Below are 13,108 nucleotides of genomic sequence, written 5' to 3'. Positions count from 1 at the left end.
TGCTATGATATACAAGGAACACAACAGAATAAACTGAACACAGGGAGCCTCTGATAAGAAAATATATGTTTCAGAAACAGCATTGAACGTTGTATTTAATTTGGTAACATTTGTGAAAGACTTTTTTAAAATTACTTTCCTAGTTGGTATGTATTATTCCAAAATACATGCCTTTGATTTTAGAAATTGTCAGAGGAAATGAATAATTTTACCACAATTGTTAAATGTCTTGTTTGTCTTACATATTCAGTGCCAAATAAAAAGATCTGTTTATGCAAAGATTATTTATGCTAAGTCTTGAAACAGATTTACACGCTAGAAAAGTGGAAGACATGGTGATCTTTTTTTGCAAGACACGTTAAAAACAAAGCTTCTGTCTGACATATTTCAAGGTACACATTTTTCGTTCTTCTTCCATCAGTCTTCCCCTAATTCCCTGATCTGCTGCAAAATAAACATAGGAGCAAAGTAAGTGTTTATGACCTGAGATCAGCATTATTTTCTAGTTTATTTTTCAAATGTTTTTCAAATGAGATACCTTGGCTGGTCAGATATACAACTGAATAGAATTAATCCTTTTTGGAAAATGTATCCTATTTATCCCAATATCTTCTGAGAGCTGTATTTGGGAGGGCACTCACATTTTCTGCACTCATGGACAAGACGCCTGCAGCTGGGGCAAGAGGAGAAGACCGGGGATAGTGACAGCCCATCAGCTGGACACTGGCAGGTGGAGAGGGGGAAGATGAGTTTGGTTCCTTCACCCTGTGTTGTTTCGGAGCTTATGTTGTAGTTACTGGATAAAATGGTTAGTGCATGTAAAGGCATGACGCTACTTAGACCTAAATCTTCCATTTCCTTGGTGTCTATGCCAAGCCCTTGGCAAGAGGGGAGTAGCCATGCTATTGAAAGTCAGGGCTTTGCTCAGCCCTTTGGATAAATGCCGGTAAAGCATCCATACACTGCACAGCGCTGACCTGTGGACAGAGGCACCTGCCAGAGAGATGCAGGACTTTGGATACAGCCTTGTGGTCAGCATTTTCTCTGTCAGCCTTGAGCATCCTCCTGCTGACAGTATTCTCTCTAGGTGCTCCCTGTCAGGCTGCTGTTTCCTTAGCCCCTAACCCTCTCCAAGCCCTGCACAAAGGGAGCACAGGGCTGGCAGTTCCCCTTCATGTCTGTACTTGAAAACATTTAATTTCATTGGCTGAGAATAAAGAATTTGCCTTCTACCAGCTCTTAGGTTTTCAGCCAGAAGAAAACAATTTGACCATTTTATGCCATTGTGAAGAGCAGATCCTTGGACCATGGGGGTGCAAGAAGGACAGTATACTGCAAAACAGAAAAAAGCCTACTGCAAAAAAGTTATGAGCCTAGTAAAGCTGGAGCTCCTATGGTCAGGATGGAAACTCCTCTGCCTCCCTGAGGTCAGCTGATCGTGGCAGTTGGAAGCCAGAAAAAGATCCTGCTACAGAGCAGTCAACTATAGCAGACTCTAATATTGGGGGTTTTCTTCTATTTGTTTTAGGTTTTCAAATGAAAACAGAGAGCATGCTCTTCATCCCAGGAGCTTTCACTCTAATGGGCTGTTAATGAGCTATCAATTACTTATGCAAAAGGAAATACACACATGCACACATTACTATTCCTTAGCTGAAGGTTTGCTGTGTTTAAATGTTGCGGGCTATACCTTCTTCACCTGGATCACCAGCCCTACATACATCTTTGTCTGCATTCACTCTGTTACAAGGTCTAGCATGTAACACTTCAAGCGAGAATGCATACCTGAGGTTCGTGGACTCATGCTCTAATCTCATGCAACATTGGCAGTTCCCTGGGTAAATTGATATGTAGCACTTCTCTGCTATCAAACAGTCGCAGCTTATTAATCAATCCTCAAGCCCTCTTGTGAAGCACACTAGCTGTTAATCTTATTTCTAGAGGCACGGTCTCCTTCTTGACTGTGGATTCTTGAATTACAATGGCTAAAAAGCATTTCTGTCCATTCACAAGGGGACCAGAAGCTAAACTTTCTTCCACCCAGCCCTTGTCATCCACACAGTGAGGACTGATCATTGTCATGAGCTCGACCTCCTAATGAAATCGGTGACCTTGAAGGTGGCACAGGCAATACAAATCCTCTTGTTCGCCCCAAGTTTAGAAGCTGTTTGCCTGACTCCTTTGATCAGCTTCCTTATGAATGAGGAGCCCTCAGCAAGACGTGCCTGAACCACTTAAGTCTGTCCCTCCCATATGGCGCAGAGGAAGCATTTGTGTGGCCCAGGAGTATCAGGACAGAGATTGCTAAGCTCAGTGCTTAGGCTGCTATGGATCCTTTTCTTTCCTTCAGGTCCTCTCTTACATTTCCCTGCATATTTCAGTCCCTGTTAACCCTGTGGTTGTCCCCGGGGTAGCCTTCAGCCTGGGGATCAACAGCGTCCTACCATGCATCGCCTTCCCTGCCCCATCTCCTTTACTGCCACCTGCCAGAGCTCCCCACGCCCAGGCTGCCTAAGCAGAGCAGCACACAGAGACAAAGTGGGAGTAAAGATCAAACAGAAAATGCAAAACAGTATAGAAAGGAAAAGTTTTGTTTAAAAAATGCATTGTTCTTGTGTGTGTGTGTGACTAGACCACGTCAAACAAGCTTAACATCCTGGAATTAGCCAGGCTGCTAAGGGTTAAGGTATTTATGAACTTGTTAAGAGATGGAAACATTATGCACTGTTCACAGTGTTTAATTTTAACTGCCACGCTAGAGAGAATCTTTGATTACATTATCAGTTTATTCTCATCGAATGTTATTTGTTGTGTCTTTTTTTTTTACAGTGCTATTTCTGTGTTAGAAAAGATATTTCTCCTAATTGACTGGAAATGGAGGATTTTAATTAGCCAACCTTTTCATGCAGAGGATTCCAGCTGCTGAAATCCTGGGCCAGTGTAGGGTTAAATGTCAGTCTAAAAGATTAATGACTTAACCGAAAACATTTTATCACAGATACAGAAAATAAATCCCGTTCCCAGAGAGCCACAAACCATGCGTGCCATTGAGGAAGGGAACTGCACAAACCAATAACAACTGATTGCTCCCGCACCGGCAAACGGCAGTGATAAGACAAAAATCATTACGAGGATCAAAGTTGCTGAGCTCCTTGGCCAGTGCTGATGCTGCAGGGCTGAAATATGAGGTGCATTGCCTATCCAGAGGTGACTTTATCTGAAGATGCTCAGAGCCTGTGCCCTCAGCTGGCTTTCTCAGCACAGGAAAGCGGGGATATGTGCTTTCATGTCGGGTTTACGTGAGTGAGAATACCCCGTGCTGCTGCAGCAAGAAAACGGGTGCTGGTTTTTATCCCCGGCACTGGAGTTTAAAGCTCTGGTTTGGATTCTCAGAGGCTGCTGCCAGGATCGACAGGATGTGGACTTTGAGCTTCAGAGCCCCAGCCAGACACATACTACGGGACCAAACATTTCAAATTTACAACAGCTCTGAATTAAGCATTTTTTTTTTTATTTCCAATTTCTCCTCCTGTCTTAAAAGTAAAAAAAACCACCCCACCACCTCACCTTTGCGTACACGCTTTCCCCTTCCTTGTATCATTCAACCCACAGCTGGCTGCAACTATAGCAAGATGCACCAAACGATGCACCTATTGACTGGCAGGGTAGTCCGGAGAACATGCGCAAGCAAAATGGACAGAAATCTCTCCTGGAGCACAAACATTTAGCAGTTAGGAGTACAGCGCACTGAATATTACATAAATGTTTGGCCACATGTGTTTTAAGGCTTGCTTGCCCACAGATAAGGAAATTAATCTGATGTTTAGATTAGGTTCGTGTCTACACACTGTAAGTACGGATTTAGTGGCTTTTTGGCCAGAAATGAAATCAAAGATGCTCAAAACCACAAGCTTTAAAATGTTCTCTCTTTTCCAGGACTAAGTCCTTAAGTTGTTAACTGTTAAACAGGCAAAACTTTGTCTCGGTGAGGACAGAAAAATATTGCTCCTTCATCCACAGAAAAATGTATCTTGGCTGGGTGGGCAACTCCTCTGAAACTGCTGCCTCACTGTGAACATTGACCTGCTCAGGAAAAAAAGTGTATAAAAATAAGTCCTTCAGGGCAAGAACTGCATCATCTTACATTACACTTCCATTTTTCAATGCAAGACTTTGCTCTGTAATTTTGCAAAAGCAGCTCTCAGTAGTAAGAGCCATCTTTATTCTAGCAGGCTGAGGGGCATGAAAAGTCCTGATCCTCAAGGAAGGCCCTGTATACCAATACCATGGACATTCACAAAACCCCCACCTACTTCAAAAATATTAGGCTTCAAAAACCAGGCATGAAAAGAAGAGACAACATGACAGTTGTTTGGACAACTTCAATTCAGTCCACTTGCGTGACTGTGTATGGCACAGTCTTACACAGCCTTTCTCCCTTGGTCCCCTGCACTGTGAAGTGCATGGGAGACGGTAAAGCACTTGTTGAGCAAATGGTCAATATTTTATTTTATTTCCTTTTTTTCTCCAGTTTGTAGCCCCAGGCCTCGTCTACTGCAGACTTTTCAAACTAGCTCTGAATAAAGATGTGCCTCTATTTTCCCCTGGCCTTTTCTACGGCCTTCATCATTATTACTTCTGACTGCTTCAGACACTGGTTTATTTTCGCTGCCTTGTAGATACTGGCTCCTTTGGTGGGTGGAGGCTTGAGGCATTGAGAGATCAAGGTCAGGGCAGCGTGTGCCTGACTGAGGCAGCTAGACCTACTTTTCCTTGAGCAGCACACTCAGGAGTAGGCTAGCTGTTCAGGACTTGGCTCCCATCTACTTCAGCTGCAGGTATGGCCATATCTATGCCAGGGTGGGGTGTGAAAGAAAAAACCAAGGAGCTCCAGGCTCGTCCCATAGAAAAAGGGGAAGCTCAAATTCACGACAGTAGGCCTAAGTGACCGGAGTTTGCAGTGATGAAGAAAAATAATCAAAAGATGAGTCAAAAATACCCAGACTCCAGTTGGTACTGCGGCACTATGGACAGCCTGTAACAAAAGCTCTGCCAGGCGTCAGCTGCCGTTATGCACTGGGGAGTGCCAGGCTGGGGCACGTCAGAGGAATTTAACCTGTCCCAATGCGGTGCATGGTTTTTGCTTCCCAAGAACAAAGCCTATGTGGGAAGACTTGCCCCATCGTGCAGCCCAGCACAGCTGCCTGCTCCTGTCGCAGCTGGAGGGTCTCCTCAGTCAGGTCCCACCAACAGGAGATCTGCACTGCAAGGGGTGAAGGGGCAGCATCGCCTTGTGTGGGAAGGGGTCCCGCTGGGACATCCTTGGGTCCCAGTTCTCCTGTACTCTTTCCTGAAGTAATGAGCTGCAAGAAGGAATCTTCTTTTTATAGAAAGTTACACAAAGAAGCTACACAAGTTCTTTGATTCTGCGTTTGCATCCCAAAATATACAACTTTCTTCCTGATACTGTATGATCTTCAGTTACCATACAAAAATAAATTATCTGCGGGAGAATGAGGGCAAGCTGAAAACTTATTTATCACCCAACCATTATAATGTGGTTGATGATCAAACAACCTGTGAAGCTGAGATAATTTTCTTCATCTTCAAGTAGCCACTGGAAAGCCTCATTACATGCCTGAAGTTGCATTGCTTAGCAACAACATTTCAGAAATTCAAGTTATCAGCATGATCACTAATAAGACAGTAAGCTGCAAAAGAACCCTGAATAAACTAGATGCATTTGCATTTCAAAATAAATGAGAGTAAATGTCAGATTGTGTTTTGGAGTATATGAACTCCTCTTAGCATAGATATATTGCATTTACTCAAGCATTTGTAGATGGAGACAAATCTGAAATGTTTCTAAAATTTTATAAATACAGCATGTCTGTGAGCTCCAGATATTTTACTACTCTTCAACTGTTAACTTTAGCTAAAGAAGTCTGCTATCAGAAAAACATGCTGTCAAAGTATGGCACACACAAGAACAATTAGAAGTGATATTTTCTACGGCAGGACACGACTATGAACAGGAGTTTCTGAACAATGAAGATACAATTATCATGCTGCAATGCACAGGATCCATTTGAAGGACTGTTTGGTTTATTCAACCATATTTGGGAACACTTTTTTAAACTTTACAAATACTCAGAGAAGAAATTTGTTAAATGTCATATGAAGAACTTCTGTGGCCTCTATGTAAAAATGAAAACAGTTAAGAGTGGCATGGTTCACAAAACCAGAGTAAGTCTGGGACTTTTGTGTAGCCCTGGATTTCTGGTGAAACGTACAGAAAACAGAGGCGTAGGAATGCTCAGTGAAAGTGAACGCTAGCCCAAGCCTATCAGTGACATGTTACCTTTCTTACCTGGTCATAATATTGATCAGCTACCAAGAACAAAAGTACCTGTCAGAGACCACGAAACAGCTGGTTTGAACTTGTCCTTGTTTTGTCTCCAGAGAATTGATCTTGAAACATTTCCTTCACTCATTCATTCACAGGAATAGCATTTAGGAGAAAAAAACCACTTATTCCTGTTCCCTCTACAGGCAAGCCTCACTTACCTTGCAGGCAGAGAAGAGACATTGTCTTACCTACCTACTTGTAGCTAGGTAGGCACCTTCTCTAGCCAGCATGTGCATGAATATTCAGGCATTTCCAAAAGATGCCACATCCCACCTGTGCAAAACCTCCACTTTGGCTGCAGAGGAAGATTCCTGGCCGGCTTTGACTCATTGCTTCAAAATGCACTCACTGAACTAGAGGAGATGAATTTTTTTTCTAAGAGCACCACTGGGGACGAGCGAAGCCAAGCACAGCAGTGACAGCTCTGAGAGCAGGATGCACAGGAATGACCTTAGAAGAGCAGTAAGGGTGCGAGGGGAAGCACACAGAAAGACGAGTGACCAAGGTGAAGGTTACCCATGAACCTCATCCAGCCCACCACAGCAGCCTCTGAGGTGACCTTTCAGGGCACCTTCTATCCCGTAGATCCCTTTGCTTTATGTAGAACCCAGGACACAGGGTGGGCAGTGTTCACATGAACAATAGTTGAAACTCTCAGCTTTATTTAGTAAACACTAATCTTTATTCATATTAGGCCTGAATTACTAGGTTCATCATAAGTTTATTCACTGTGGTTAATCTCAATGATTTTGCAAGTTATCTTTCCAGAGCACTTTTGAGGTGCAAGGAAAAAGGGCTGAATAGTCAGGTTTTACTGTTGGGAGGCTGATGCACAGAGACATTGATTGGGGTGATTGGTCTGAGAGGTCTAAAAGGTGACTTCTCAAAACTCTTGGCAATATGCACCACTCTCCTCTGTCCAGAGCGTGGCTCATCTCCGTTATGTTGGCAGCCACAAATTCTCAGCACTTCTCCAGACAAGCTTCAGGGTCTCAAGCTTAGCAGTTAGGGATTAGCTGTGAAAAGTTTGTCTTCAGGGTCTTGCCTTTACTTAATTGGACATGTCAGATAAGCTTAGCAAAAGACAAGGCTACTGACCCTACCTAGACCACAAGTCCCCTTTTGCACCCCTGATGGAGAGATCTTATTCCTTTAGCAGTGTTAAGAGCTGTACTTGTACAGCCTGTATTTTTGCAATTCTACCCAGGACGAGTTAGATATTTCCTTCCCAACTTCCTCCCAAGAAAAGAACAAGACTCATCCTTCAGGCTTTCTTTTAGTATTAGTTGTCAGCAAATAAAGACAAATTCCAAGCCAAGTTTTATCTAGTCTAGAGGTCATTCAGTGGGAGAGCTCTTTTCCCTGCAAGGGAAGAACATGAATCCAAATGACAGGCAAACATATCTGAAGGAGAGAAAAAGAGCTTGGCCTTGCAAAAGAGACAGAGGTAAGGTTGTTTGGATACTTCGAGAATATGAAGATGCATAGTTTAAATGCCATGCTTCTTTCAAAGAGTGTTTTCAAAACACTTTCTGTAAAGTACAGAATTATTGTTTTGCTGTAGTATTCAGGTCTTTTCCAACCTAAAGACCTAGCCTGAAGTTATTTTGTCCTGCAAGCAGATATTATTTTAATTTTATATTTTTTAGGAAAAAAAGTAAATACATGTGAAGTGGTATTTCCCTTTATTTCAAAGCCTGATGTTGGATATAGTTTGGAAAATGCTATAATTTTGAATACTGTGAAACCTCTTGTATTTTGACACCCACACACAGCTCTTCTGGCCTACAAAATAAGGCAAGAATGGAAAATAGCTCATTCTAAACTTCAGTCATGTTTAATGCTGAAAATAAAACATGTAGACAACCTTTAAATTCTTATAAATAATGATTCTACAGTCCAGAGCAATAAATGTGAAAACTATGGTTTATGATAATGTATTCTGCAGTGACAGTAGAAAAATAGGTCATCATTTTGCAAAGGAGAGAAGCTATCTATCATGTTGAACACACTAACAGGAAATCTGAAGTAGTTTCAGAGGCAGTTAGTCCAAGATACTGTTCTTTTGACCCCCGTGTCCCCGAGTACAACACGTGAATGAAGAGCTTGTCGTGTCCACTGTGCAGGGCGGGTTGCTACATGTGTCCATGCCAAGGCCTGTCATATTTTGTGTTAGGAATCTATCTATCTATCTGTTTGTATCGCAGAATCTTGATCTGGATGCCATTAAACAAACCACACGAGTTTTACTGAAAAAAAAGAAGGAAAAAAAAAAGAAAGAAAGATGTTTAAAGAACAGAAGTTACTATTGTTAGCGATGTGAAAGGCATAGTTAACTGCAAGCTCCTGCAGGTACAAGCCACCATAGCTTGAATCATGTTTTACCTTTACCCAGTTAAACCCAGTTGCCCCAATAGGTCTAATTAGCCAGTTTTTCAGGCAAATAATTAACACTTTGGGGGCTGGACTACAACAAAACCTGTGGATTACAGGGAAAAGTATGTGCAATCCATACCTCTCCATTAGCACTAGGTGAGGATGGTCAAGTCTCTGGCAGAATTTGGTTTTACCTTTGTCTACAAGGATCCTCAGCGTTATATTTCTCTCTGCAGGTATAGGGTGTGAAGGGAGGCTCAGTTCCCTGCAACTAGGGCAGGATGCTGAGCCTGTGTTTTAATAAATATTTGACACAAATCCTTTTCTAGACAGACAAAGGCAAAGGTTCCTTCATTTAATTGGTTTTCCAAATTGTCAGTGTCTGATTCATTTTAGTCTGATGCTTTAATTTTTCTGTGATAATTGATTTATATGTCTTATCCACTTTATCATTAAGTTACAAGAGAGGAATTCACCAAGTCCCATTTTATTATGCTTTTGTTCCACTTTTTTCCTTTCCGCACTCTCTTTAGCAGCTGCTTTTCAGCAGGGAAAAACCTGCTCAGATTTTTTCTTGCTCTCAGCCTTGTTTATCTTTACTCAGTGTTCCTGAAAGTGCACTGCTTATTCAGTATCTCAGGAATAGTCTGCTTCTGCAGACTGATCACTGCATAAACTCACAGTAATTGCCCTCCAACAGCCAATTTAACAAGTTTGGTGGAAGTCTTGCATCTGAACACTAATTTTGGAATAAAAAGATTAAAGGCAAAGTCAACGAAGACCCATTCTTTACAAAAGTAAGTAAACTGACTTGTCTTTATTTGACTTTGCATCAAACAGATACCTATAAAGGGTCCAATAATAAATGTACATCATAAAAATAGTTCTAGAAACACCGAAAATAACATTTTTGACCAGGAAAGAAGGATCTCTGCTCACCAGCAGTGGATGTCTAACAGTAGGTTGTCTCAGTCAATACTTTGGGCTTTCTTTGTATGCAGCCTTGAGCAAAGAGCACTTCCAGAGGGCTATTCACTGTCCTAGTCTCAGACATTTTTTTGTTCTGTAGCAGCAGTGGCTGCACTCCTCTTTGCAATGAAATAACTGATGTCTGTTTCATTCACCCCATAAGCTACTTCTGTATAAAGATATATATTAAGAGCCCAAAGGTATTCTTGCAAAGCTGACCTGGCAGGAATTTCCAGTAAAAAATTTTATAGAGGTAATATTGCTGATAAGAGAGGCCTGTCACACAGTGGGATTGTGGCAGGCGTGAATCATGGTCTTGGTTACCCCTTCATACTTATAGACAGCTGCTTGGTTTGATACAGAAAACTTATTCCTGGATTTTTTGTTTAATTGTTTTGTTTGACAGTGGTTGGAATAAAAAGCTAAATTCAATCTAACTAAGGTCTCTTGAGGTGGCAGGTTCGAAACAAACAAAACATGCCCAGTTTTTTGTGCATATTGGGGTTATTCCCTCATAGCAAGGTTTGGACTTGACTTAGTATAATGCATGCAACACTTTTTTGCAAAAAAGGGCCTGTTTTCATTTTGTTCAGCTTCTGAATGGTGACTCCTCAAAGTATGGGCATATATACATAGAATCACAGAATCATAGAATCATTTAGATTGGAAAAGACCTTTAAGATCATCGAGTCCAACCGTAAACCTAACACTGCCAAGTCCACCACTAAACCATGTCCCTAAGCACCACATCTACACATGTTTTAAATACCTCCAGGGATACTACTTCCCTGGGCAGCCTGTTCCAATGCTTGACAACCCTTTCGGTGAAGAAATTTTTCCTAATATCCAATCTAAACGTCCCCTGGTGCAACTTGAGGCCATTTCCTCTTGTCATATCGCTTGTTACTTGGGAGAAGAGACTGACACAATATGTTTAGATTTTGTATATATTCAAAAGCATATAACAAGGAGTTATTCACATGCCTAAAGTGAGAGAAGGAAGGAGGAAAAAAAAAGGTCTCCAGCACAAAGTGCAATTTTGAGTATTTTCTACACAAACGACACTAAATGATCAGAATCATCTCTCTTGCTCCATTCATTAAAGCAGCCTCTTCTTCATCTAATTCCTTAAATATATGCATAGCCTGGCTCACCTTGGACTTTAATTCTAGGTATCTACCTTTGAAATGTCCCAGTAAAAATGAGAAAGAAGCCCCCAACTCTCATGAACCCAGACCACAACCCAAAGGTTTTCTAGCAAGGGCTGGTAAGCAGACCCTCCCCAGCATGCCAGTTCACAGCAGTAGACCCTTCAGATGTTCTTGCAATCAGCCTGTCTCCTTATGTACCCCAAAGTATTGTCTGAAAACTGCTCCACGGAGGAAAACAGGCAGCTGCACTGGTCTTTTATGATGGGAAAACCCAAAGGAGGAAGGAGTTGGAGGAAAAAAATCCTTGAAGACAGACTTGTCAGAAACTTCTGTGTTCTCCCAGTCTAGCACTGGGAAGGAAACAGGACTGAAGTAAGTCTGGGAATTTCCTAACCCCAGGCAGCAACAGCAGCCAATTTGGCATTATGGTTTTATATATGTATGTCGTATTTTTCACAGCTGCGAAATGAATGCTGGGAGATTTAAAATTTCTTAGTATCTGACCTTCAGATATCCTCTAGCAGCAGAATTCACTCCAACTTTTATTAGCTCAAATTTACTCTGATCTAGGTAAAAGTTAAGCTAAAGAAATTTCTCTTTAACAATACACATAATATATGGATGCCATAACAGTATCTTAAAAATAAATATTTACTTCTTTACATCAACATTGTCTCAGATTGGGATGCGTATGTTTAAGTATGGAACTGGGCAGCTGAGACTTGATATAAAAATCTGACTGGGTTCAGAGGAAGTTGTTATCAATGCCAAAAGAGCTTAACAGAGAATTACCTCATATTTTTCTTTCAAAAACTATCCTAGAAGACTCTATGGTAGACCTGAACATGACTGCTAAAGAGAGCAAGCTGCTAATAATTTTCAACTGTTTTCTCATGGCTATCTTGTGGTTTGACTAATAGGAACCCCAGGGATTTTGGTGTTACTGTATGGATTTCCCACACAATATATGGTATGGGTTTGATTTTTTTCAGAGTGCAGGTGGATTTAGTTGTTAATGTCTGCAAATTCCCACTGACCTCTCGTACATGCACGGTTCTATCCTTAAGAGTTGGTTCAATCTGCCTCCTCTGTTATTCCTCTTGCAGCAATTGGAAGATGTTTTAAGCCATTCTGGAATAGATTTTGGTGGTGAGCTCAGTCCCAATAAAGTAAGAATCTCCTCCTTGTTTCCCTCTGTTTTTCCCAGAGAAGGCAGTTTTCTGGCCAGTGAGAAAAATAAGGGGGGGTCTGGGGGGAATGGAGGTGGGAGGCAGGTGGGGTGGGGGGCTGTAGGGCACAAAAATACTTCAGAAAATGTCATTTAATGTTCTAGTTCCTATTTCAGCAGTTGGTATCTTCTTGTTTTGCACCTTATTCTGTTTCTCTCTCAAACTCTACTCTTTTTCATTTGTATTTGAGTCATGACTCCATATTACTTAAGAGTAAAATTCACTGTTTCTGCATCATTCCTAGACACATTTGGGGGGGGCAGTGTTTCTTTTTCTCCCTACAATATATTTTAAGCCTTTTGCTACAAAATTATGATTCAGGTAGCTCCCCAGGAGCAATGTCTCTCCTCCTGTATTCCCCAGGCATAGACAATCCTTTTACTATTTCACGTGGGAGACTCTTGAGCTCCATCTTCTGGAAAATCTGGGACAAACTTGCTTTTCCGAGCTGGTTCCCGGGAAAGCTGGGTGGGTTTTGGGCAGTGGCCAGCGTAACCTGGCAGAGCATGGCAGGGCAGATGTGCCCGGGCTGCCACCCAAAGCACACCCCCCCCCGCCCTTGCACCCCCTTTTCCCACATTCTCAAGGGAGAACCAAAGCTTCTGCAAGGCATTTGGAAAATACAGGTACAGCTCCAAGGCAGGTATCACCCAACAGATCCCTTGGGCAAAGAGCCCTTGTGATTATTTTGATATGACAGTGGTATCACGGGTGGGTGGAAATGGCTTTGCAGACCCATTGCTCTGAGTTTGAACATCGGCAAGAGCAGGTTTCCCCAGGCCAAATGTGAGCACACATAAATATCTTTAATTGCGTTTTTCAGCCTGTTGGATGTTTCCTGTGCTTTGGCTTCGTTGAGGTGTAGGTGATTTAAGTATGCCTGGCCAGCACTGACAGGCTGTTTCTCTTTGTTACAGGAGAGGCTGAAACAACACTTGAGATTATACTCTTACCTTGATCTCCCTTACTCAGCA

This window comes from Mycteria americana, chromosome 3 (assembly GCF_035582795.1).
Source record: "Mycteria americana isolate JAX WOST 10 ecotype Jacksonville Zoo and Gardens chromosome 3, USCA_MyAme_1.0, whole genome shotgun sequence".
Lineage (NCBI taxonomy): Eukaryota > Metazoa > Chordata > Aves > Ciconiiformes > Ciconiidae > Mycteria > Mycteria americana.
This window is presented reverse-complemented; position numbering follows the sequence as displayed.